The 25,368-nt window shown below is 40.5% G+C and overlaps 1 pseudogene; it reads left to right on the forward strand.

Annotated features, from left to right (window-relative positions):
- LOC138849528 (actin, cytoplasmic 2-like) overlaps window positions 1–23,971 on the forward strand; it is a 91,775-nt pseudogene extending 67,804 nt beyond the window's left edge.
- The last annotated feature ends 1,397 nt before the right edge of the window (window positions 23,972–25,368 follow it).

The raw sequence follows: 25,368 nt of genomic DNA on the forward strand, positions 1-25,368 counted from the left end.
TCAATAAACAGTGCTGGGAAAATTGGATTTCCGCATGCAGAAGCATGAAGCAAGACCCCTACCTTTCACCTTACACAGAAATTCACTCAACATGGATTAAAGACTTAAACCTATGACCTGACACCATCAAATTATTAGAGAGCATTGGAAAAACCCTGCAAGATAAAGGTACTGGCAAAGACTGCTTGGAAAAGAACCCAGAAGCACAGGCAGTCAAAGCCAAAATCAACTATTGGGATTGCATCAAATTGAGAAGTTTCTGTATGTCAAAAGAAGCAGTCAGGAAAGTGAAGAGACAACCGACAGAATGGGAAAAAATATTTACAAACTATGCAACAGATAAAGGGTTGATAACCAGAATCTACAAAGAGATCAAGAAACTCCAGAACATCAAAACAAACAACCCACTTAAGAGATGGGCCAAGGACCTCAATAGACATTTTTCAAAAGAGCAAATACAAATGGCCAACAGGCACATGAAAAAATGTTCAAGACCACTAGCAATCAGGGAAATGCAAATCAAAACCACAATGAGGTTTCACCTCACCCCAGTTAGAATGGCTCACATTCAGAAATCTGCCAACAACAGATGCTGGCGAGGATATGGGGAAAAAGGGACACCAACCCACTGTTGGTGGGAATGCAAACTGGTCAAGCCACTATGGAAGTCATTCTGGAGATTCCTCAGAAACCTGAATATAACCCTACCATTTGACCCAGCCATCCCACTCCTTGGAATTTACCCAAAGGAAATGAAATTGACAAGCAAAGAAGCTGTCTGCACCCTAATGTTTATTACAGCTCAATTTTCAATAGCTAAGACCTGGAACCAACCCAAATGCCCATCAGCAGTAGACCGGATAAAGAAATGATGGGACATGTACTCTATAGAACACTATACAGCAGTCAAAAACAATGAAATCCTGCCATTTGCAACAAGATGGAGGAATCTGGAAAACATCATGCTGAGTGAATTAAGCCAGTCCCGAAGGGACAAATATCATATGTTGTCCCTGATTGGCAACAACTAACTTAGCACCAAAGGGGAAACCTGTTGAAGTGAAATGGACACTATGAGAAATAGTGACTTGATCAGCTCTTGTCCTGACGGTTGATGTACAATGTAATACTTTATCCATTTTAGTATTTTTTTGTTCTAGTACTATTGGTTGAACTCTGTAATTAACACACAATTATTCTTAGGTGTTTAAATTTTAACTGAAAAGCGATCCCTGTTAAATATAAGAGTGAGAATAAGAGAGGGAGGAGATGTACAATTTGGGACATGCTCAATCGGACTTGCCCCAAATGGTGGAGTTAGAAACGTGCCAGTGGATTCCAATACAATCCCATCAAAGTGGCATGTACCAATGCCATCTCACTAGTCCAAGTGATCAACGTCAGTTCACAATTGATCACACTGATAGGTCTAAGAGTCAAAGGGATCACACAAACAAGACTAGTGTCTGCTAATACTGACTGATAGAATAAAAAAGGGAGAGAACGATCCAACTTGGGAACCAGGATACACAGTAGACTTATAGAATGGCAGATGTCCTAAATAGCACTCTGGCCTCAGAATCAGCACTTAAGGCATTCAGATCTGGCTGAAAAGCCCATGAGAGTATTTTAGGCATGGAAACCAAGACACTCTGGGGAAAAAAAAAAAAAAAAAAAAAAAAAAAAAAAAAAAAAAAAAAACACGAAGACCTAAGTGAAAGATCTCAGCGAGTGAGATCCCAGTGGAAAGAATGGGTCATCAACGAAGGAGGTACCTTTCTCTGAAGGGAGGAGAGAACTTCCACTTTGACTATGACCTTGTCAGAATAAGATTGAAGTAGGCAAACCCAAAAGGCTTCCATAGCCTTGGAAACTCATGACTAGAGCCTAGGGTGATTGCTGACGCCATAAACAAGAGTGTCAAATTGGTAAGTCAACAACAGGAGTCACTGTGTACTTAACTCTCATGTGGGATCTGTCCTTAATATGTTGTCCAATGTGAATTAATGCTATAACTAGTACTGAAACAGTAATTTTAGACTTTGTGTTTCTGTGTGGGTGCAAACTGATGAAATCTTTACTTAATACGTAATGAATCAATCTTCTGTATATAAAGATAATTGAAAATGAATCTTGATGTGAATGGAATGGGAGAGGGAGCGGGAGATGGGAGGGGTGGGAGTAGGAGGGAAATTATGGGGGGGGCAGAGCCAATGTAATCCATAAACTGTACTTTGGAAATTTATATTTACTAAACAAAATAAAAAATAAAAAAAGAAATCCATAATTTTTAAAAAGATACTCAAAGTCCAGCAATGAGAGCAGCAGATGATGTTGGGTGTGGAATAAATTATTCTTGATGATATTGTTTCATCAACCTCACAAAAACATGAGAATGAAGAAAAAGATCAGAATAATCGGCACAATGACTAAAGAAAATTTTATGATGGTTATGTACCAAATCATTTGAATGCAGCAGAAAGATACATTGCAATGACAACATTTCTCTATGATTTATTGATAGCTATTTTGAATATAAAACATATGCCATCACTTTTCTAATTTCAAAGTAAATAAAATCTTATTTTGATCCACTAGAGAAATTTCCCCTAAATGAACATTTTGCTTATGCACTATAAATAATGAGCCTAGAATATATTTTGAGTAGGGATCTTTTCTATTTTCAGGTATGAGTCATTCAAGTTATAGTCTATTTGAAGACTCAAGTTGAATCAGGGACAATGTGTAAGATGTTGAAAGATGGATGCTTAATGTTCAAATATAGGAGAGGTATCCCAACTCAGATGAGAGCAGATCTGAGAAGGCCCCTGGTAGCTTTGGGATCCACAAGGAGGGAAGGCCTATACTTCCGGGAATGGAGAGTCCTTGTCAAGGTCTCCGTGGGTGCCTAAAGGTCAACCAATGAGGATCAGACCCACATCAACCTTTGACCTCCATGCCCTGAATCTTTAAAAGGAACCCTCCCAATCTCTGATGGGTGACTTCCCTGGGTCCTGCTCTGCTGGGAAGGGGGAACCACGCCCGGGGCGTGGAATCCCAATAAAAGCTTGTGAATTAATTGATTTGTCTGCCTGGGAAGATTTGTTATGCGCCAGACACCTTGCAGCCCCTATTTAGCAGATTTTTAAATATTTACATATTGTAACTGGTTGCCTGAAATATTATACTGCACATGATTGAAAAGCATGCAAGGTACATCTTTGCATATTCTTTCTGTCTTTTTAAGAGTCTCATGCTCTACCGACTGAGCTAGCCCGGCCCTTCTTTCCCTCTTTTTAAATTGCCAGTTTCCAGGACAGTCAGATTTTACTGTCGGGCAGACAGGCATCAGTGACTGGGGAGGGGTCATAAAAACTCTCATCCAGGGGAGGGACCAAGGACTCCGCCCTCTGTCAGGATCCATCCAAGACCACTGACTTTGTAATTTAATTTCCCATATGTCAATCACAAACGCCAATCATGAGCATCACCAATCACCAGTCAATGCTCATCTTACTTTAGGTATGAAAACCCCAAACCAGAAAAAACATTGCTGTATGTGCTCCATAGGCCCATCCCCACATCGGAATGGGATCACACGCTCTTTTCACAGGTCTATTTGTCCCTTGGAACATATTTCAATAAATTTTGTTTTACTATCCTTACTTTCATCTCTCTAAACTACACTCCATTACTCCTTTAATGAAAAGGAACCAAGGCAAGCTGGCAACTGCCTCTGACACTACCACTATCATTCTGACTTCCATGTCCTAAGGGTTACAGTCAAGCATGTCTGCTCAACCAATCCTTCTCTCTTCAAAATTACTCCTTCATATTATGCCAAAATTGGAAGAATTTTTCTTTCAATATTTTTTGTCTACTAGCAAACGTGATGAATTAACCCATCCTAAATGACACTATTTCTAAACTTATTTTCCCATGCAAGCATTTATTCATGTATTTTATTAACTTACATAGTGTATCTGCTTTTCTAGATGCCAGAGAGGGTGTGTAAGAATTCAGTTTTCTAGAAGAGATGTAGCAAGATGTGACTGTTACATGAAAAACAAACAAACAAACAAACAACAAAAAAAGAACATGACATAATGGTTATTATGATAAGCAAATGCATCAAATAATTTTAGAAAAGGTATATCTGTTATAAGAACAAATGAAGGAGATAAAATGTATTCCTTGCAAACAGTAATATCTTTTTGGAAGGTGCCATGTTGTTAGTTATTTTTAAAGTGAAAAGATGGAAAAGCAATGCTAGGCAAAGAAAACAGCATGGAAAAAGGAATCAAAATTTAAATGTCAGAAAAAACTGTCTCAAGTTGTGTGCTCAGAATCCATGGCATTAACATTACAAAGGACCTTGTTGGCAATGCAAATTTTTGGACTCAGTCCAGACACACTGAATGAGAAACTCTGGGAGTGGGTACTAGCAATCTGTGTTTAACATGTCTACCAGAAGATTCTGAAATATCTTTGAAGAGGCCAACTTAAAAATAAATAACAAACTTATATGTAGACCATGGGACTATGAAATCAAAATGGTCATAGGTTTTACCCACTAGTCAACTGGGAAATATGTGCTGTCTTACTTATAGGAAAAATGCTCATAAAAAATAATCCTTGTGCTATCCTCCACATTTAGTCAACATGGTAAAGAGACTAGAGACCATCAGTAGGTTATGATTAAAGGCTGATCATGGATACTTGCAAGAAGGATGGAAAGTGTGGCAAGAATAAAAAAATTAGAAATGTAGAATTTCTCAAATAATTTGTATGTAATTTAACAAGTATTCTGGAGACAAAGCTTTGCCAGACAATCAAATACAGGCAATCATAAACACCAGTGCATAAATTAAAGCAGTATAACTGCTTAATGAGGTTCTGTGCTACCTTACAGAGCAAAGCTTCTGCTTACAGCAGTATGCTCTACACAATATGGACAGAAAAAATAAAACGTAGTCACCGTCATGTGTTGGTTTCATCAAGTAAATTACGCAGATCTGCTCTTTTCTAAATATAACTATGGGTTAGGTCTAATTCAGTATTCAAATGGTTCCTAGTCTCCGGTCAAGTCCTTAAATCTCTCTAATCCAGGTTCCTGTCTACCTTTACCAAATTATTACAATTAGGTATTTTGTGGCAACGTTGAAGAAATGAACTCTTCAAATTCCCTAGAGAATTCAAAAAAAGCTTTAAAGAAAAGAGCTTAGTTTAAGTTGAAGCTTAATATTGTTATAGAAGTGATGAAAAGAGATGAACTACAAGAGATGAGCTGAATGAGGTCCCAAAATGGGTAGGTCAATGACTACTTAGAGAAAATTCTTACTAGTTGAGAAGTGCTCAGTCCTATACTTTGGTCATCTCTTTCGGTCCTCACTGTGTAATCATTTCAGGAAGAGTAAGACTGGAACTAAGAGGGAAAATAAAGAAATGTTCTTAGTTCTGTGTGTAGGAAAAGATGAATGATGATGGATGGTAGCATCAGCACAGATTGTGGAGTTATTGGATGTAATCAATAATTTACCAAACAGTAACTCATTGAATTGGTCAATTGAGCTGTTCCTACAAGGTGCCTAATCAACTGGACTCATTTTGAAGTTTGGTCTTCCCTGAAAGGTCGTTCCTTTACCCCCACCTCCCCACCACAGGCCTTGAACAGAGAAGCAGCTACCACCTGCACTTATCCCCAGGCTGACTCAATCCTCTTTGCCATCACCAAAATCCCCTAAAGTGCTGGGTCCTGGCTCACTCTGCCACCAATTACAATGGACAGGAAATCGCTCGGCTCACAACGTTTCTGGTGTGTGTAAAGCTGGCTTTGCTGAGGATGCTACCTCCAGGCCAAGTTCCCTTCTATGTGACACATGCCAGGCATTAGACATAATGGTGGGCATGGTCCAGAAGAACTGCATGTGGGCAAGGAGGCCCAGAGCAAGTGCAGCATCCTGACTCTGAGTACCCCATTGAGCAGAACATTGTTACCAACCAGGATGACATGGAGATCTGACGCCTTTTATAGCAAGCTGCATAGGAGTGCCCTAGGCTGCTAACCTGAACCCCAATGGCAACAGAGAGAAGACGATCCATGTCCTGCTCAACACTTTCAACACCCCAGCCATGTACCCGGTCATCCAGGCATTGCTGACCCTGTAAACTGCCCATGCCACCAGCAGCGTGATGGACTCTGGCAATGGAGTCACCAACATGGTGCCTGTTTACAAGAGGCACGCTCTCACCCACACCATCCTGCATCTGGACCTGACTGGTCTGCACCTAACTACCTCATGAAGATCCTCAGGAATCACAGCTACAGCTTCACCACCGTGGTCGAGGGGAAAGTTGTGTGTGATATGTGCTATGTTGCCTTGGACTTCCAGCATGATCCAGCCATCACCATGTCCTCCTCCTCCCCAGGGAAGAGCCACTGGCTGCCCGACAGCCAGGTGATCACGATCGTGAAAGAGGTGTTCCAGTGTTCCAAGTCACTCTTCCAAACCTTCTTCCTGGACATGGAGTCCTATGGCATCCATTTGACCATCTTCAACTCTGTCATAAAATGTGATATCAACATACACAAGGACCTCTACACCAGTACTGTGCTGTCTGGGGGCGCCCCCATGCACCTGGCCATCACTGACAGGATGCAGAAAGAGATCACTGCATTCCTGAGTCTAGTATGATCTGATACTGTGTATCTTAATAGCCTGGCTCGTAGAGTAACTTCATTCTATACCAGTGACTTTACATTTTGGAAACTTGTAAAGTAAATTAAAATTTTCTATTTTGCCTAGGTAATCACTTGTATTTTCATCAGTATTTGTTAGGTTTTGATTGGGGACACTGAAACTTTAAAAGAGATTTTTATTTGGAAATATTGAAGTCATCACTTTATAGCTATGATTAAATCTTATCTATAGTTAAATAACACTGATTAACTGATTAAATGAATGACTAGCACGTCACAGTTATCAGCGATCTGATTGCATTTTGATCAAATGTCTTAAGCCCATTGGACATCTTTGTCAAGATGGAGGTTTTAAATTCTTTTGATCTTGAGTGTTTCAGTTAGTCTCCTGGAGATAATTAAAGGATGAGTTTCTCATTTTGTAGCGATAATCACTAATTCAGCTTATTTGGGTTGTATGGAATGTAGTCTAGAGTTGTAAAATGATGCTAAGCTTTATCTTAATTTCATAGGCATATTATTCATCAAAATGTTCTAGAGATTATATAAAATTTATCAAAGGTTGGTGGTCTAGGTGTGATATAATCAATCATAGCATCTTAATTAAAAGAAAGAGGACCCAGAAGACTTTTTTTTTTTTTTTTGACACGCAGAGTGGATAGTGAGAGAGAGAGACAGAGAGAAAGGTCTTCCTTTTTGCCATTGGTTCACCCCCCAATGGCCGCCACAGCTGGCACGCGCTGTGGCCGGCCCACCACACTGATCCGATGGCAGGAGCCAGGTGCTTTTCCTGGTCTCCCATGGGGTGCAGGGCCCAAGCACTTGGGCCATCCTCCACTGCACTCCCAGGCCACAGCAGAGAGCTGGCCTGGAAGAGGGGCAACCAGGAAAGAATCTGGCGCCCCGACCGGGTCTAGAACCCGGTGTGTCGGCGCCGCTAGGTGGAGGATTATCCTGTTGAGCCGCAGCGTCAGCCCCAGAAGACCTTTGAGTCTGCCCTTCTGATCACAGGCCTAGAGGTCAAAAGGGACAGAAGTTTTACAAAACTTGACAGATGCTTTCCAAAATTCTGTATCTAATACTTGGCTTTCCTTGTCAAATGCTGAGATTTATAATTTTAACCATGGTTGTTTCAAGTCTTTTGTCATCCACAGTTCTGAATTTTTCCTAAGAAGTATTTGCAATCAGTCTTGGAGAAGACTCTAAGAAACACGCCTGAATAATGATTTGTGATAGCTTTAAGATCAATATGCTAGATATGAATTTCCAGAACTTACAATAATCCCTGAAAAGAAAAAATAAACTGCTAGCAGAGATTAAACAGAATTAGCCCCATGAGAGTGAATTAATGAAATTTTCTGTCGCTCCCCCTCTTCATGGAGGAGCAACACAAGACCCTGCACTGTTCTTTCGTCTGCTCGGCCCTCCCCGGGTTTGCTGCTGGATCTTCCCGGGTTGGCTACTATCCCTTCCACCTCCGTGGAAGGGCAGTTCCCCCTGGCCACATTCCCCACTTCCGCAGGGGAGTGGCACACCGCCGGCCGGCTCTTCTCGGGGGCTGCACAGGTGTTCCTTCAGCTAGATGTTCCCCTTAGATGTTCCCTGGTGCATGCCGTCTCTCTCCTCCTTTATAGTCCTCCTCCGCCAATCCCAACTCGGCTGCCCACACGCCGAGTACGCTGCTCTCCTCCAATCAGGAGCAAGTCCTACAGTTTATTAGCTGAACTCGAGGCAGCTGTGCGGAAGCTGTTTACTTCTCTCCCATCGCCATATTGTGGGAGAGCAGATGCATAGAATAAGTCTTAAGTCCAGTAACTCAGTCTAGTCCGGTTTGCTCCCCACAGATCCCCCTTTCTTTTTATTTTTTGGCATTGATACGTGCCTGTCTTCGGTGTCCCGCGGCACACACTCTGCTCTACTTGCTAGAGTTGCCACAGGCTCTTACAAGTCCTATCAATCAGGCAAACCGAATCCGGGTCCTCTCTTCGCCATGTTGTGAGGAGGTTTTTAGGCGCTGATGCGTGCCTGTGTTCGGTGACCTGCGGCGCATAAGCTGCTAGCCGCCGCAGGTGCTCATCGCCTCACTTAATCAGGCAGACCAAATCCAAGCTTTCTCGTTGCCATGTTGAGGGGAGGCCTTTCTATTTCTCTATTTCTCTATCTCCGGGCATTCCTATTTCTCCCATTTTACTTCTATCTTCCAGCATTCCCATTTCTCTCACTTCACTTCTAAACTTCTGTTTCTCTTATCCCCGCGGCTTCCCGGCTGCACCTGCCCCGAGGCTGCTTCTCGGCAGCTTTCCGGCTCTGAGCCGCTTCAGCCTCTCTCATCTGCGCGGCTCGGCTTTGCGCGCACACTCCGCGGTCTCACACTTAGCCCAGCGTTCCCTATGTACTTGAGCCCCGCACGCTCTGTCTGCGCGCGGCAGCCTCCACGAGTCACACAGCGTAGCTTACGTGTCCGCCACTAGCATTCAATCTAAGTTCCCCGGGCTAGCCTGGCGAATTCAACCCAGCATACGTCTCCGCCCCACGGTTTGGCTTCCCGTCCTTTGCTCCCCGGGCTAATCAGACGGATCCCAACCAGGCTTACGTTTCAGCTTCTGGTTTTAACTTTTCACCCCCTATTCCCGGGCTAACTTGAGAATCCCAAAGTGGCTTTCGTATCCGCCTCGTCCTGCCCCCCGCGGCTTCAATTTCCCTAACATTTTTCTACCCGGTATGTTTCCCCAAGCTTTCCTCCAACAATACTCCTCCCTCATTTCTCCTGGCCTCTCCCCACAGTCCGCATCCGAGTCTGTTTGTTCTAGCTTTCACTTTCGCTTTCGACCTTAGAGATTTCTCCCAGCTTCCCCCCGTAGTCCGTATCTGAGTCTATGCCTAGGCTTTCAACAGCTTCTTCCGGCACCTCTTTCGTCCAGCTTTTCCCTAGGCTATTTACTAGTCTCTCTCTCTCCGGTATTTTCCCAATTCTTCCCGTTTCTTCCCTCCTAAGTTTAATATCCGTCCTAGGTTTCCTATCCGAGCTAGGTTTCCTATCCGAGTCACGGCACCATTATGTCGCTCCCCCTCTTCATGGAGGAGCAACACAAGACCCTGCACTGTTCTTTCGTCTGCTCGGCCCTCCCCGGGTTTGCTGCTGGTTCTTCCCGGGTTGGCTACTGTCCCTTCCACCTCCGTGGAAGGGCAGTTCCCCCTGGCCACATTCCCCACTTCCGCAGGGGAGCGGCACACCGCCGGCCGGCTCTTCTCGGGGGCTGCACAGGTGTTCCTTCAGCTAGATGTTCCCCTTAGATGTTCCCCGGTGCATGCCATCTCTCTCCTCCTTTATAGTCCTCCTCCGCCAATCCCAACTCGGCTGCCCACACGCCGAGTACGCTGCTCTCCTCCAATCAGGAGCAAGTCCTACAGTTTATTAGCTGAACTCGAGGCAGCTGTGCGGAAGCTGTTTACTTCTCTCCCATCGCCATATTGTGGGAGAGCAGATGCATAGAATAAGTCTTAATTCCAGTAACTCAGTCTAGTCCGGTTTGCTCCCCACAATTTTCATATTTCTATGTCTTTTATTTAAAATATCATTGTTTCTGTATTTAAATACTGCGTCTTATGGCTCAGAAGTACTCTTTGAGATTTCAGTGGTTTACAATTCTTTGTTAAAGAACAATTATGCAAACAAAGATGAAAATACTTACCCTTTTCCTCCTACTTAATTCCTTCAAAATTAAGAATCTTTTTTTTTGTTTGTTTGTTTTCATGGCAATGTGATCCCATGAATTCAGTAAGGATCTGTTCTCTTCTTAATAGTACATATCGGGAAACATTGGCATATTCTTAAAATATGCACACAACACTTGGCTTCACATATTTCCAAGATTACAGTGAGTAAATGAAGTTATCACTACTTGAAAAGATTAAACACTATAGTTAAAAAAAAGAAAAGAGGGGCTGGCGCCGTTGTGCAGTAGGTGCCTGTGGCATTGGCATCCCAAATGGGCACTGGTTCTAGTCCCAGCTGCCCCTCTTCCGATTCCACTCTCTGCTATGGCTTGGGAAAGCAGAAGATTGTCCAAGTCCTTGGGTCCCTGAACCCACTTGGGCGACCAAGAAGAAGCACCTGGCTCCTGGCTTCGGATCGGCGCAGCTCCAGCCGTTGCGGCCAATTGGGGAGTGAAACAGCGGATAGAAGACCTCTGCCTCTTTCTCTCTCTCAGCTTCTCCTCTCTCTGTGTAACTCTGACTTTCAAATAATAAATAAATCTTTAAAAAGAAAAGAAAAGAAACAACCTAAGTCAGCCCTGAATTGACTTCTTAGAGAGTTTTCAATATCTGAGATTACTATATGGTAATTAAGCTTTTCTTACAGTAGTTATTGCAAGTAGTCAATGACCAAACTAGAATACACCTTGTTTTTAAATTGTAATTGTTTATTGTTTTTAAGATACAAATTGAATTTGTCTTGTTCTTTTTGTTTTTGTTACATTTTCCTTTTTCAGTTTTTGTACCTATAGCCTGCCTGAATTCTACAGAAATATACCTCCTAGCAAAATAATGCTGGTCTGGCCCTTTGAGATGATAACTTGTACCTAAGAGCAGATAAAATTGTTTGACAATGAACTACAGGTAAATTTATCCTAAGGAGTACTTCTAAAACTTCTTTGTTTCTTGTATGTGGTAAAAGTATTTTTGATACTGACTCCTGGTGATCAATCATTTCCCTCTCGATGTGGGACTAGATCAGATCAACAACCGGGACAAATGCAGCCTGGCAATAAGGCACAAACAGAGCCTAGCTCAGGATGATTGATCAGTAGTGTTTTCAGAAAAAGATCTTGATCACAAGAAGGGAATAAATATCAAGGTGAAGTCAGTGATGTCAACCTCAAATAAAATTAGATAAAGCCAAGAGGTTTTTATGAATGATTGTCTTAGAGTAACTGTCACACACACACACACACACACACACAAAACTCTGTCAGAGCTACAACTTCCATAGAGAATCATTATTTCAAAAGACAAATGCTAACTAGATATGATATTTGGTATTCTCATACTTAAAGCCAGAACATATAGACAGCAGCCACACTGAGATACTGAGGAATCTCTTCAGTCTCTCAATATCTGAGAAGCAAGGATTAGGACTGGGAGTATTGACTCAACATTGAAAAATTAAAGTGACCAAACGCATATGTTTCAAAAATCTGGACATTGTCACCCAAGACTACCTGATGTGTCTGAGAGTAATAACACCCTGTTGTGATGTACTGCAGGAGACTGAGTTTTTAACTCTTGGTTAGCCTATTTGATTGTGTAGTGTTCACTATGTACTACCATTTCTGTAATAAAAGAAAAGTTACTGGCTTGCTGAAACACCTCCTGTGAATCTATACCTACATGCTTACAGGTTAATGAATGATTATATCTTAGAAAGCTATACCTAGTCCCTTAGGTATTGCAGATCAGGAAATTTGCATGGATGGAAACAGCTTAGTGGAACAGAAAATAATCAGAAGGTTGGGTGTTCTGCAGTAAGACTCCAGGAGACTTTGGAAGTAGAAGCACTGCTGCCAGATACCTTGGTACACAGGGATGAATTCATAGCCTCCATTCATGCCTTATGCCTTAGATTACATATAGAAATACTAGGGTGTAATTGCTTTTATTATTGGTGTACAATGGTGATGCACCTGCAAGACAAAGCTAGGTGGAGAATAACTGGGTCAAACTCTATCACGATGCAGAAAATCTCTCCCTATAATTTGAGGTCAAGGAATTTTCCTATAGAGTACAACTACAGCTTCCTTTCCTCCAATCTGAAAAAATACACTTTAAAGTTAATAGCAGGAAGTAGCCAGGATGGGCATCATGCCTACTCCTAAAGGAGTGAGGAGTAACAAGAAATAGGGGGGATTGAAACAGCACCCTTACACAGTGCCTTGAATTCAGGTGCAGGATACCATCTGGTCTGAGTCTTCTAGCCTCCCTCCATTAGCTTAAAACTTCCTCACTCTGTTTCTATGATTGCAAACCAAAAACATACTAAAATTAACTCACTGAATTGAGAGAGTAGTACAATGGACTTAAATGGTTTTAAACACTCAACACATGGGGTCATTTATTTCCTATCTAGACAGCAACTTGATATTGAGTCTGATGTTGATTGGTTTCCTTTTTATTAACCCAGGTCTCTGAACAAAAAGTAAATGTGGCTTGCTCATGGCCCCCAAACTGACTGGAGGCCACTTTGTCATCATGAAAATTTCTTAGATTATATGATATCACTGACCATTTAAAGAATGGCCAGTAGCATTGAAGATAGATCAGCCAGGAACTTGGACATGAGCTTAACATTCACCTCTCAGCCCCAACCTTATCTGTAAGAACATTTACCTCTAACGTCTCAGGGTACCCAAGTCCTTGCTCTGAGTTTTGCAATAAACATTGCCTTTTTTTCTACTTTCCCCATAACAGTGATTGACTTTCTGTATGTCAGGCAAGTGAACCCAGTTTTGGGGGTTATGTAGCAATTTCTCCAACCAGTTTTGAGAGTGTTCTATAGCTTGAGGAGTCACTTTTCCAGTGCTAGTGGGTTTGTTCCAGTTATTTCACTAAGCTCATCATTCCTCAAAAAAACCCACAGCTTAGTTTTTTTATGAGTTAAATTCATTTTCCTAAGGGAATTAATATCCTAATCGATGAAGATTTTACTTTATCTAATCCCACCCTCACCACTTCCCACACGCATGTATACAAACACACACACACACACACACGAGAAATCATTACTATACCTTCTTCTAGGAAACTTGTGCTTGAAGTTTCATTTTGATTCCCAGACCTATTTAATCCCCACTCCAGACCCCAATAATGGGACAATGTTATTTAGTTATGTTATCACCCAAGAAACATGTTTGAGGCAAGAGCAAGCTAAGAGCTTGCAAACGGGCTACTCTATGCTCAGTGTTCTTTAGGCTGTCTCTTCATTCACACATTACTCCCAAAAATGAGATAAGTATTAGAATTTAAAATCAAACCCCCTCTATTCAACTCCAAATGCAATTCTTACATTCGCTTATATATACATAGGGTGACACAAGAGTAAATATGCAAGTGTAGCATGTTTTGTTAAGTGAGGAAAAAGACAATGTTACGGGGTAAATTGTGCCCACCTTAAAACAAGTGATGTTGGAATCATTAGCCCTGCAAACTTTAGAATGTGACTTTATTTGGAGATAATGTAATTCTAGAAGTAATCAAGTTAAATGAGATTGCTAAAGTGGACTTTAATTCAGTTCGATCTATGTCTTTATGACAAGGAAAATTTAGTCACAGAAATTGAAACTCCTTCAGGTAGAACACCATATGAAGATTGGGATTATGTTGGCATAATTCAAGAATCTTCACAACCTAGGAGAGAGGATTAGCACAATTTTTCTCCTAATGCCTTGAGGGAAACCATTGCATAGTAAACATCTTGATTATAGACTTCTAAGTTCATGAATTGTGTGATGATAAATTTCTGTGGTTTAAGTCAGTGGTGGTATGAAATTTTGTTATGACAACTATGCAAACTAACTGAGTCATCTAATAATTTCTTAATCTTATTGAGAATTTTTAAAAATTTTTATATATTTGTTGATTCTAGCTATTCAATTATTTTAGTTGTAATACTTGTCTATAGAATATTAATTTCAGATCAATTTCAGTAAAAATTAAAATTGCAACAAAGCTAGTTTTTCAATTTGAGAAGAGAATTTTTGGAAAAAATTTGGTTTATTTCCTTATAATTTGGCATTATGCAAATATAGTTATTTTAATGTATTTCTTTGTCTCAAGGGAATGGATGACTTAGGATTTTAGATCTTATGTAGCATCATCTACTAAAGACGCTTCTCCAACTGCCATTTGGGCTGCTTCATCTCATTGAAGATATTATGTTTGAAGAAGGATGAAAAAGTAGATGGAGTTGGTTTCCTGAAAACTAAGGATATTGAAGATGCCTATGTTTTGCAGATTAGTAGGAATTCTCATCTCTTTGAAAAATCCATCAGATGTATAAAACCTCATGATAGAATAATTGAGCAGATATATGACTGAAGTAAATTTTAGACATAATTTATTGACCACACTCAAAGCATTTATTGTGACTGGTGGATGTGTAACGATATACCAAAAGTTTCCTATTCCTTAGATACTTAATCAAACACAAATATAGGTACTGCTGTGAAATAACTGCTGATGCTATTTAAGTTACCATCTTAAAATATGGAGATTACTCTGATTTATCTGAGTGGATTCCATTTAGTTCAGACCATGAAAGCAGAATAAAGAATTCTGCCATTCAAGAGGTAAAAGGTGGAAGAAAAAATCCAAGTATTTGAAAGATTTGGCATATCCTTGCTGGCTCTAAGATGAGCTGCATATGCACAAGATCTTGGAAGACAGATGCTCCCAGCAACCAAGGGCAGCCATAAGATCAAATTCTGCTAGGAAACTTGACCTGAGTCTTACAAGCACAAGTTTTGGATTCTGCCAGTAATCTGAAGGTGTTTACAAGTGTATTGTTATTGAGCACCCTGTCAAGAATCCTGGTAGCTGTCTTCATCATTTTAGTCTTGAAACCTGGAGCAGAGAAACCAGTCAAACCAACCTGGACTTCTGAACTTCAGAAATACTATATAATTCATATGTGATGTTTTAAGTCTTTAGCAGTTCATTATAGGACAACAAAAAACTAATACTCTGTGCTGCAAAGGACATTGTCCATTGCTCCAGACACTGAGGGTCCTTGGACAAAATAAAATATCATTAGTTATTGCAGTAGACTGGGAACTGGAGGCTACCATATTGGAGAGAGTGACTTAAGCCTACAAAATTCTTGTGCAAAGCCAATAATTAGGAGAGGCCCCAGTAAGTTCTGCAATTTAATTTTCTAGATACCAGGTAGAAACTGACTTTGAATGCCAAGAAAATAAGGAAATAGAATCTATTCTGTGTCTGAGTTTGTAATCTAGTCTATTGTAGTCACTATGATTTCTACCACCCTATGACAACTGTAAATTGGGCTTTTTCAATAATTTTTCAACCCCTTTTGTATAATATTTAACATGCAAAAGAATTCTTTCTTTACATGATCCACAAACCATATCTGATTTCATCACTCTTCTTCCATAAGCCCTTCCAAATTCTTTCCAGAGTCATGCTTCATGTTCTGAACATCATCAACATATAATGTTCACTCTCTGATAACTGTCTAATAGAGTCACCTAATGTATTTCAACTATCTACTGCACTAAACAAGTTCTTCTGGTTCTTTTTATGATTTCATTTGGTGGTCTCATTCATCCTGTTAGTGGAAAATTGTATTTCTATTATATGACATGAAATTTATTCTCAGAAAAATAAAGGCCTACAAAGGATGTACGTTTAGTAAGATGGAAAGCAGAGAAAAAAATTTTATGCCACTATCTCTTATTAAAAAATATAATTACTTATTCAAGCACCAGCTTAACAAATTCTTTGGACAAAAAATCATTATCATTGTCTAATATATTATCCTTCTCTGTGGTCTTCTCATTTTAAAAAAGCATAATGATTTGAAATAAGCCAGTTCCCAAAATGACAAATACCATATATTCTCCCTGATCTGTAGTAACTAATAGAGTACCTAAAAGGTAATCTATAGAAGTGAAATTGACACTTTAAGATATAATGATTTTGAACAGCCCTTGTCTCAACGTGAGGAAAAGTTTTTTTTTTTTATACTATTTTTGAACTCTTAGTGCAGGTTTAATCTTTGAGTATATTAAGAGTATAAAGTTAATTGAAAATAGATCTTTGTAGAAAATAAGAAGTGGAATAAGAGAGCAAAGAGGAAGAAGAGTGGGAGTTTCTGCAGGAAGGAGGAGGGAGGGTAAGGTGGGAAGAATCACTATGTTCCTAAATTTGTGCATATGAAATTCTTGAAGTTTATATACCTTAAATAAAACGTTTCTAGGTTTAAAAAAGGTTTGGGAATACAAGAATACAAAATCCATTTGGGCAGTAGAAGGTGCCAGCAAGTGTACCATTCAAGTATTATCCCAAACGAATCCAAGATGTGAACACTTACATCTGATGAAGTTCACTTTAATTAATGTTCTTTCTCTCTCCCCTCTTCCCTCATTTCATTCCTTCTTCCCTCTTTAGACTTTCCTTCCTTCCTTCCTTCCTTCCTTCCTTCCTTCCTTCCTTCCTTCTTTCCCTCTTCTCTCCTCAGTCCTTCCTCCCTCCCTCCCTCCCTTCCTCCCTCCCTCCCTTCCTCCCTCTCTTTCCTCCCTTCTTCCCTTCCTCCCTCCCTTTCTTTCCTCCCTTCTTCCTTCCCTCCCTCCATCCCTCCCTCCCTCTCTTTCCTCTCTTCTTCCCTTCCTCCCTCCCCCCCTTTCTTCCTTCCTCCCTTCCCTCCTCCCCCACTTCCCTGCTCCCTCCCTCCCTCCCTCTCTTCCCCCCTTCCTTCCTTCCTTTCACATCCTTCTTTTTCATATCTTACTTCCACCAGGAGATAATGCTACTTTTTTCTTAGATTCCCACAGTTATTACTATACCTCATACAATCGTGTATTCATGATTTCTACATACCTCTAGCCAGCTAGCCTGTGGGCACAGCAGAGGAAAGGATGAGCCCAGGCATGGAGCTTAGCATCTCACTAAGAATATACTCTGCACAGTCTGCAGGTAAATTTTGATTTTGACTTATGGCTGATTTTCAGTGATTCAGCCCTAAGATATTTGGTGTGGGTTAAAGATAGTCTCTTTAAATAAATGACAGTAGTGAAATATTTATGATTTTAAGATAACAATAATAGAGTGATTTTGAACATATTACTGGACTTCAGAAACTTCAATAACTATAACAAGAGTAATTTCTACTTTTAGTTTTTTTTTTTATTTTTTATATTTTTGACAGGCAGAGTTAGACAGTGAGAGAGAGAGAGAGAGACAGAGAGAAAGGTCTTCCTTTTCCGTTGGTTCACCCCCCAATGGCTGCTACAGCCGGTGCATTGCAGTCAGTGCAATGAGCCAATCTGAAGCCAGGAGCTAGGTGCTTCCTCCTGGTCTCCCATGCGGGTGCAGGGCCCAAGGACCTGGGCCATCCTCCCCTGCACTCCCAGTCCACAGCAGAGAGCTGGACTGGAAAAGGAGCAACTGGGATAGAATCCGGCACCCCAACCGGGACTAGAACCTGGAGTGCCAGCGCTGTAGGTGGAGGATTAGCCTAGTGAGCCGTGGCGCCAGCCTCTACTTTTAGTTTGAATTGAAGTGGAATAAAAGCTATCCTTTAGTCTGAAATGTATATATTAAGAATTGCTAGGTTTATTTTTCAAAAGTTTGGGGTGAAACTAGAAAAAATTTACAGTGTTAAAAGACAAATATTAAAATTATGATCTTTTAATTTTTACGAATTGTGGACCATTTAATATAAAAGGGGAATGGAAAGCATTGTATTATAAAGATACACGCAAATTGGACACCTAAATATCTGTATGTTTCATAGAAATTTCTTGGACAGACAATAATATAACTTTCTATATTCAGTATTTGACTAATCTCCTTCAGTCCTCACCCCACTCTCCAGTATGTTCTTTGTAGTATGAACAAAGCTGATAAAAATGTCTGTACAAATAATTAAGTAATCATTTTCTGACATTTGACTAACACCAAACACATTTGTCTGAGGTTGAGAGTTTTCATTGTTTGCTAAGTAACTTAATTATTGCACTTTTTATTTCCAAAGCTATTTGAGGCATCTACTGGGAAGATAATATTTTACACAGCCCTGGTTAAACATAGCTACAAAATTTGAGTGCCCTCAGATGATAAGAATGTGTCCTTTGAAGGACATTAGTTCCCAGCTGGTAATTTTCCTATAAAACTTTTAGCAGTGTGAAATCCTCAGAGAATTATGCGATATATCATTAGATATTGGGAACCATTACTTCTTTATGGAATATTTGAAGCTGAGCTTTATTCCCAAGTAACCTCCATTGGAGCAGTTAAAGTGATATTCCACTAAGAGGTTGTGAATTTGGTTTTGAGAGTTGCAACACATTAATCTTTAAACATAAGAATTTGGAAAACATATGTGTAACCTCTTCTCATATCTGAAAGATTTTATGCTTAGAAAATTTAGGAAGTAATTGACATTCTATAATTTTAAGCTTTTATTGGTATAGAACTGTCTTTTTTCGGCCTTCGGTTTATACTATTTTTAAAAGTAATTACTCAAAATTTTAGTAATGCTAGCATTCACACTCAATCAAGGCAGCCATTTAACACTGTTTGTCTCAGAAAATGTACCCAGACGGTTGAGCTGAAGTCCTGTTTGTCTTCCCTGGCTCCTTTCATCAGTCTTCTTGCTTCTGGTCTTTTGTCCTAGGTTACCCATTCCCCAGCAGCCAGAATGGTCTTTTAAAACCTCTAACCAAGTAATGCCACTCCCAAATGTAATTCCTCAGTTAACTTTTGTTTGCACTTAAATAGTTTGTCAAACTCTTTACCTTGATTTTAAAAACCACATCAATTGCTTTACCTCCTTTCCAAATCTCATTTTTTACAACACTGGCCCTCCCTCTTTCATATAGCTACCCTATATCTATTTGTGTGTGTTTGTTTCTGAGAACTCCCATTCTTGTTTAAAATTTATGGACACTGGACATGTGAAGCTTCAGGCCTAGTACTCTATCTTTTTCTCATATCTTAACATGAATATAATCTATTCATAATTAAGGTCTCAGTAAATGTTATTTTCTCAGAGAATCTTCATTGCCCATCCAGAATGAATTCACCTTAACTTATTTTATTTGTAAATATTGGATTAAAATTTACTATGTATTTAATGCAATGCAATATTTTAACACATATACACAGCATAAACCAATCATACAATACAATTAGCCTTTCCAATTCTTTTATCCTGAACTAAAGTTACTCTACATTTTTGTGAAACACCAGAATGCATTACTTTATTCTGACTGTGTATTGATACTGAACATTTTTTGACTGTGTATTGATACTCATTAAGCAAACTTTTCCAAACCTATCTTTACCTGTTGTGACAACATCCTAATCACTATTTTAAGTTCATATCATGAATATTTTTGACTTCCCCATATGAGAGATGATATGCGGTATTTGTCTTTCTTTGTCTTTTCTATTTCATTTTATGTAATGACCGCTATTTCCATCTATTTCGGTGCAAATATCTGGACTTCATTTTTTGAGACTGAACAATATTCCCTATGTAGCACATTTTCTTTATTCATCAATTGATAGTAATGGAGTTTATGTCATGCCACAGTTATAGTGAATACTGTTTTATTTTTATTTTTCAGATATGTATATTTATTTGAAATATATATTCATATATAATATGTTATATATAATGTGTATAATTTATTATATAAATATATATTTAAATATATATAAATATTTAATTGAAATATTTATTCAAGTATTTATTTGAAAGGCAGAGTAACAGAGAGAGAGAGAGGGAGACAGAGAGAATCTTCCATTTGCTCATTCACTTCTCAAATGGTCAAAATAGCCTGGACTGGGCTGGGTCAAAGCCAGGAGTCAAACTTTTTCTAGGTCTCCCATGTGGGTGCAGGGGCCCAAGCACTGTAGGGAGTTGTATCAGAAGTGGAGCAGCTGGGACTACAACCGGCACCCATATGGGATGCTGACAATGCAGATGGTGGCCCTTCCCACTATATCACATTGCCAGTCCCTAAATAATGCTTTACTGATCATGGAAGTGTGCTTATCTCTGATATCCTCATTATATGTCCTTCGGATACATGCCCAAAGTCAGATAACTGGGTCATATGGTAGATCTATTTTTGTTTTTTATAGGAAATTTCATATTTTTTATTACTAATTTGCATTTTCATCCTCAGTATATTAGTTTATACTAATCCTGGCTTCGGATCGGTGCAGCTCCGGCCGTTGCGGCCAATTGGGGAGTGAACCATCAGATGAAGAACCTCTCCCTCTCTCTGCCTCTCTTCTCTCTGCGTAACTTTGACTTTCAAATAAAATAAATAAATATTAAAATATATATATATGTGTATATATATATATATAGCTTCAAATTCAGATACTTTCTCTTCAGTTTGGTCTAGTCTGTTGTTGAGACTTTACATTGTATTTTTTTAATTTGACTTACTGAGTTTTTTATTGTAATATTTCTGTTTTGTTCTTTTTCAAGATCTTTCTCTTTGCTCATGATCTCCTAATTTCATTGAATGTCTGTCAGTATTCTCTTGTATCTCTTTCAGTATCCTTATAATCATTATTTTCAATTCTTTGTCAGGTACTTCATCAATCTCCCTTTCTTTGTAGTCTGATGCACACAAATAAACATGCACACATGCAGAGAGAGAGAGAGAGAGAGAAGAGTATGTGTGTGTGTGTGTGAGTGTGTGTGTGAGTGAGAGAGAGAGAGCAGAGAAAACTCATATGATAGTTTACTTTTTTTTTTTTTTTTTTGGACAGGCAGAGTTAGACAGTGAGAGAGAGAGAGAGACAGAGAGAAAGGTCTTCCTTTTCCGTTGGTTCACCCCCCAAATTGCCGCTATGGCCGGCGCGCTGTGAGGATCCAAAGCCAGGAACCAGGTGCTTCCTCCTGGTCTCCCATGCGGGTGCAGGGCCCAAGCACTTGGACCATCCTCCACTGCACTCCCGGGCCACAGGAGAGAGCTGGACTGGAAGAGGGGCAACCAGGACAGAATCTGGTGCCCTGACAGGGACTAGAACCCAGCGTACCGGTGCCAAGTGAGCGGCGGCGCCAGCTGATAGTTCACTTCTTTAAATGACTCCATCAAGCAGGGCGGAGACAGGTAGAAGTCAGAATTCCAGAACTGAATTTGGGTCTTCCTTGTGGGTGGCAGGGACCCAGATACTTGAGCCATCACTTGCTGGCTGCCTCTCACAGTGTGCATCAGTAAGGAGCTGGAAATTCTTCTCTGTGTGAGTAAAGAACCCAGTTTGCCTTCATTGCCCCTTTCCCCTTAGTGCAGATTGCTGTGTGGGCTTGGGTGCAGAGTCACACACGCTCTGCTGGGTCTGGTTGAACTCTTGAGGCTATAAACTGCCTTGTTCATGTGGTGAAATATCGGGGTTGGGGTAGTATGCAGATAACGTAAGGGCTTCTGTTTTGTGGGATAGTGTGGATTCTGCCCTTTCTCACAATGGTGTCATATTGCAGCAAACTTGGCAATGTGTGTGTCGGGGTAGAAAATGTGTGCTGTTTCCCTGCAGCAAAGTGACTATGAGTTATACAAGTAGCTCTTACTAGATTCATCATCTTAGGAGTCTTCTCATAGCAAGGATTTCTCACATAAAATGTCAATGTAGATGGGCTCTGCTGAGGCTGTCATCATTATCCTTTACCCCTTTACACTGTAACAGTGATTGCCATCCCAACTAGGGCACTGGGATCTCAGTTGCCAGTTGGCATTCTTTGTCACTCTATTCTGGCATCCTTGCTAAGTTCCTATTATGCCCATATCAATTTGATTTCTGGTATTCTTCATTGGGAACTTACTTCAAGATATTCTTTGTTGTGCTTTTGATCTGTGGTGGAGGAGGCAAAATCTTGCACCTCTTTTCAGACATCTTAAATTTTATTTACCATTATTTTTAATCATATCACTCTACTGTTCATTCATTCATTCATTCATTCTCTTGTTAACACATCTGATTCCTCAGATTTTCCATTAGGGTTTAGGTTCCAGGAAACTGGGAAAGTATCTTTCATGTTTTCAACTACATTTCTATGCTAGAAAGAGATTTTAGTACACAATAGGCATTTAATAAATATTTCTTGATTGAAGGAATAAATGAATAGCTGGATGAAAATGACTATAACTATCAGAAGAAAATTTTTTAAAAAAATATTTGATTTTCTAAAATATTTTGCAGTAAATTGTACAAGACAATAGCTAAATGAGCCCTTCGGCAAATTTAAAATCAGATTGAATTGACAATCTGATGGAATATTTGTAAGCCAGAATACAAATAGATTCTATAAATAAACCAACATTGTATATGAGGGCACTTCAAAGAGGTGACGAAAGAAGCAGGTGTTTGTGATCTAGTAGTTAAGTCATGGCTTAGGCTGCCTTCTTTCCATATTAGAGTGCCTCGTTTGAATCCCAGCTCCTCTGCTTCTGATCTAGCTTATAAGCATTCTTTTTTTTTTTTTTTTTTTTTTTTTTTTTTTTTTGACAGGCAGAGTGGATAGTGAGAGAGAGAGACAGAGAGAAACGTCTTCCTTTGCTGTTGATTCATCCTCCAATGGCCACCGAGGCCGGCGCGCACTGAGCTGATCTGAAGGCAGGAGCCAGGTGCTTCTCTTGGTCTCCCATGGGGTGCAGGGCCCAAGGACTTGAGCCATCCTCCACTGCACTCCCTGGCCACAGCAGAGAGCTGGCCTGGAAGAGGGGCAACCGGGACGGAATCCTGCGCCCCGACCGGGACTAGAACCCGGTGTGCCGGCGCCGCTAGGCGGAGGATTAGCCTGTTGAGCCACAGCGCCGGCCGCTTATAAGCATTCTTATGATCTGCTAACGTGCATCCCCCAAGCAGTAGGTGATGTCTCAGGTACTTGGTTTCTTCTCACCCAGGTGGGAAATTTGAATTGAGTTCCCAGCTCCTGGTTTCGGCTTGTTCCAGTCTTGTGGGCTCTTTTGAGTCAACCAGAAGATAAAACTGTCAGTTTGTCTACCTGCTGCTTTTTGTCGGCTTTTCAAATAAAACGAAGATAAAAGATAAAATATAAAGTTTGTGGTAAATTAAATTCAAAGACAAAATTTTTATGCAGGAATTATTGAAATAGATTCTTGCAATACCTCTTCAAAAGGTTCATGGAAAATATATATTCTGAAAAAAACTATGCATGGATTTCAAAATTGTTGAATCAAGCTTATTCCAAGATGGCAGAATACAGACAGGGTAGTCTAATCCAGGCTAAGCGAAATTAATAGGAAAAAAAAATGGAAAAATTTCACTCTCAGGGTAAATCAGATAAATTTGCATGGGAAATTTCAGTGGGAGGTTCTGCAAAGCAGTGGAAATGACCCGGACCTGTGTGGAAGGTGCAGACATGCAACAATGAGCAAGGATACAACAAAGGATCCAGCAGCTTGGATCCCGAAAAGTGCCTGCTCTGGAAAGCAAGGCAAGGTGAATGCACGGGCCAAGGCCATAGCTGATGCTTCTGGAGGGAGAACCTAGTGGACTAAACTGTCTTTTTTTGACAGGCAGAGTGGACAGTGAGAGAGAGACAGAGAGAAAGGTCTTCCCAATTCATATGTATGACGGTTCAAGTCCCAGATTTTCCACTTCTGATCCAGCTCTGTGCTATGGCCTGGGAAAGCAGTAGAAGATGGCCCAAGTCCTTGGGCCCCTGCATCCATGTGTGAGACCCAGAAGAAGCTCCTGGCTCCTGGCTTCGTTTCAAAGCTCCTCCACTATTGCGGCCATCAAGAAGTGAACTAGTGGATGGAAGACCTCTCTCTCTCTGCCTCTGCCTCTCTTTAACTCTGTAGCTCTACCTCTCTGTAACTCAAATAAAAGAATTAAATCTTTAATAAAATATGGAAGAAAAATAAAAGCAGTGTATCCCTCTTTCCATCTCCACCCCACCCAGGGCTCACAACAGTGAGTGGCTGGCCTCATTTTGGACATAAGCAGGCAACATCTGCTCCAGCTCTTGTTCATACACTCAGCAACCATCTAGAACACTCTCCACCTGGTTGGCAAGGGCAACCACAGCTGTTCAAGAGCAACTGGCTGGAACTCTTGTATGTACCCAGCACAATTGTGAAGAGAGTGGGGCTGAGGCCAGTGGATATAATGTGTGTGTGTGTGATCCAGGGATTTTACCAGAGGGAAAAACCCGTGTTCTCCTCTGATTTTGAGTCTGTTTGGGAAGACTGGGCTTGATCTGTCAGGGCAGAAATCACATGGGCAACAACTATGGGAACCCCTCATTCTCTCTGTGGACAGGACAGGCTAGCACAGTGGCCTGATTCCTCTTGCTGTCTTTGACCATGGGAACACTGGGTGCTGAGACTGAGAAAACACTGCGACTGTGTGAGAGATAGCAGGGTGTAGCTGGGTTTCTGGGCAATCACTGGATGCTACTGAACACTCTCAGGGCTCATTGGTTGCACAGTGCAACTCATTGCAGCCAATACATGCTAACAGTGGGAACTGCACAGATCATTTGTAAGGTTCAAATGGCATGAGGATGAGTGTTGAACTAACACCCAGGCATAGATCAGCTTGGAGGAGAGGAGGTGAGGGGTTGATCGCACCAACAGAAGCGGCCATTCTCCTCCATCATGTTAACCAGAAGATAGCTACCATGCACAATTTAGGTGTTTCTACCTCTCTCTGTAACTCTTTCAAATAAATAAAAAACAACTTAAAAAAAGAAAAAAGAAGTACAACAGCAACACAACAAACAAAGCTGCTATGAAACGGGCAAAGGCCTGGACAGACATTTTTCAAGAGAGGATATTCAAATGGCCAACAGACACATGAAAAATGCTCAGGATTGGTCTCCCTCAGGGAAATTTAAATCAAAACCACAGAAATCAACAAACAACAAATGCTGGTGAAGATAG

Source organism: Oryctolagus cuniculus, chromosome 4 (assembly GCF_964237555.1).
Source record: "Oryctolagus cuniculus chromosome 4, mOryCun1.1, whole genome shotgun sequence".
Classification (NCBI taxonomy): domain Eukaryota; kingdom Metazoa; phylum Chordata; class Mammalia; order Lagomorpha; family Leporidae; genus Oryctolagus; species Oryctolagus cuniculus.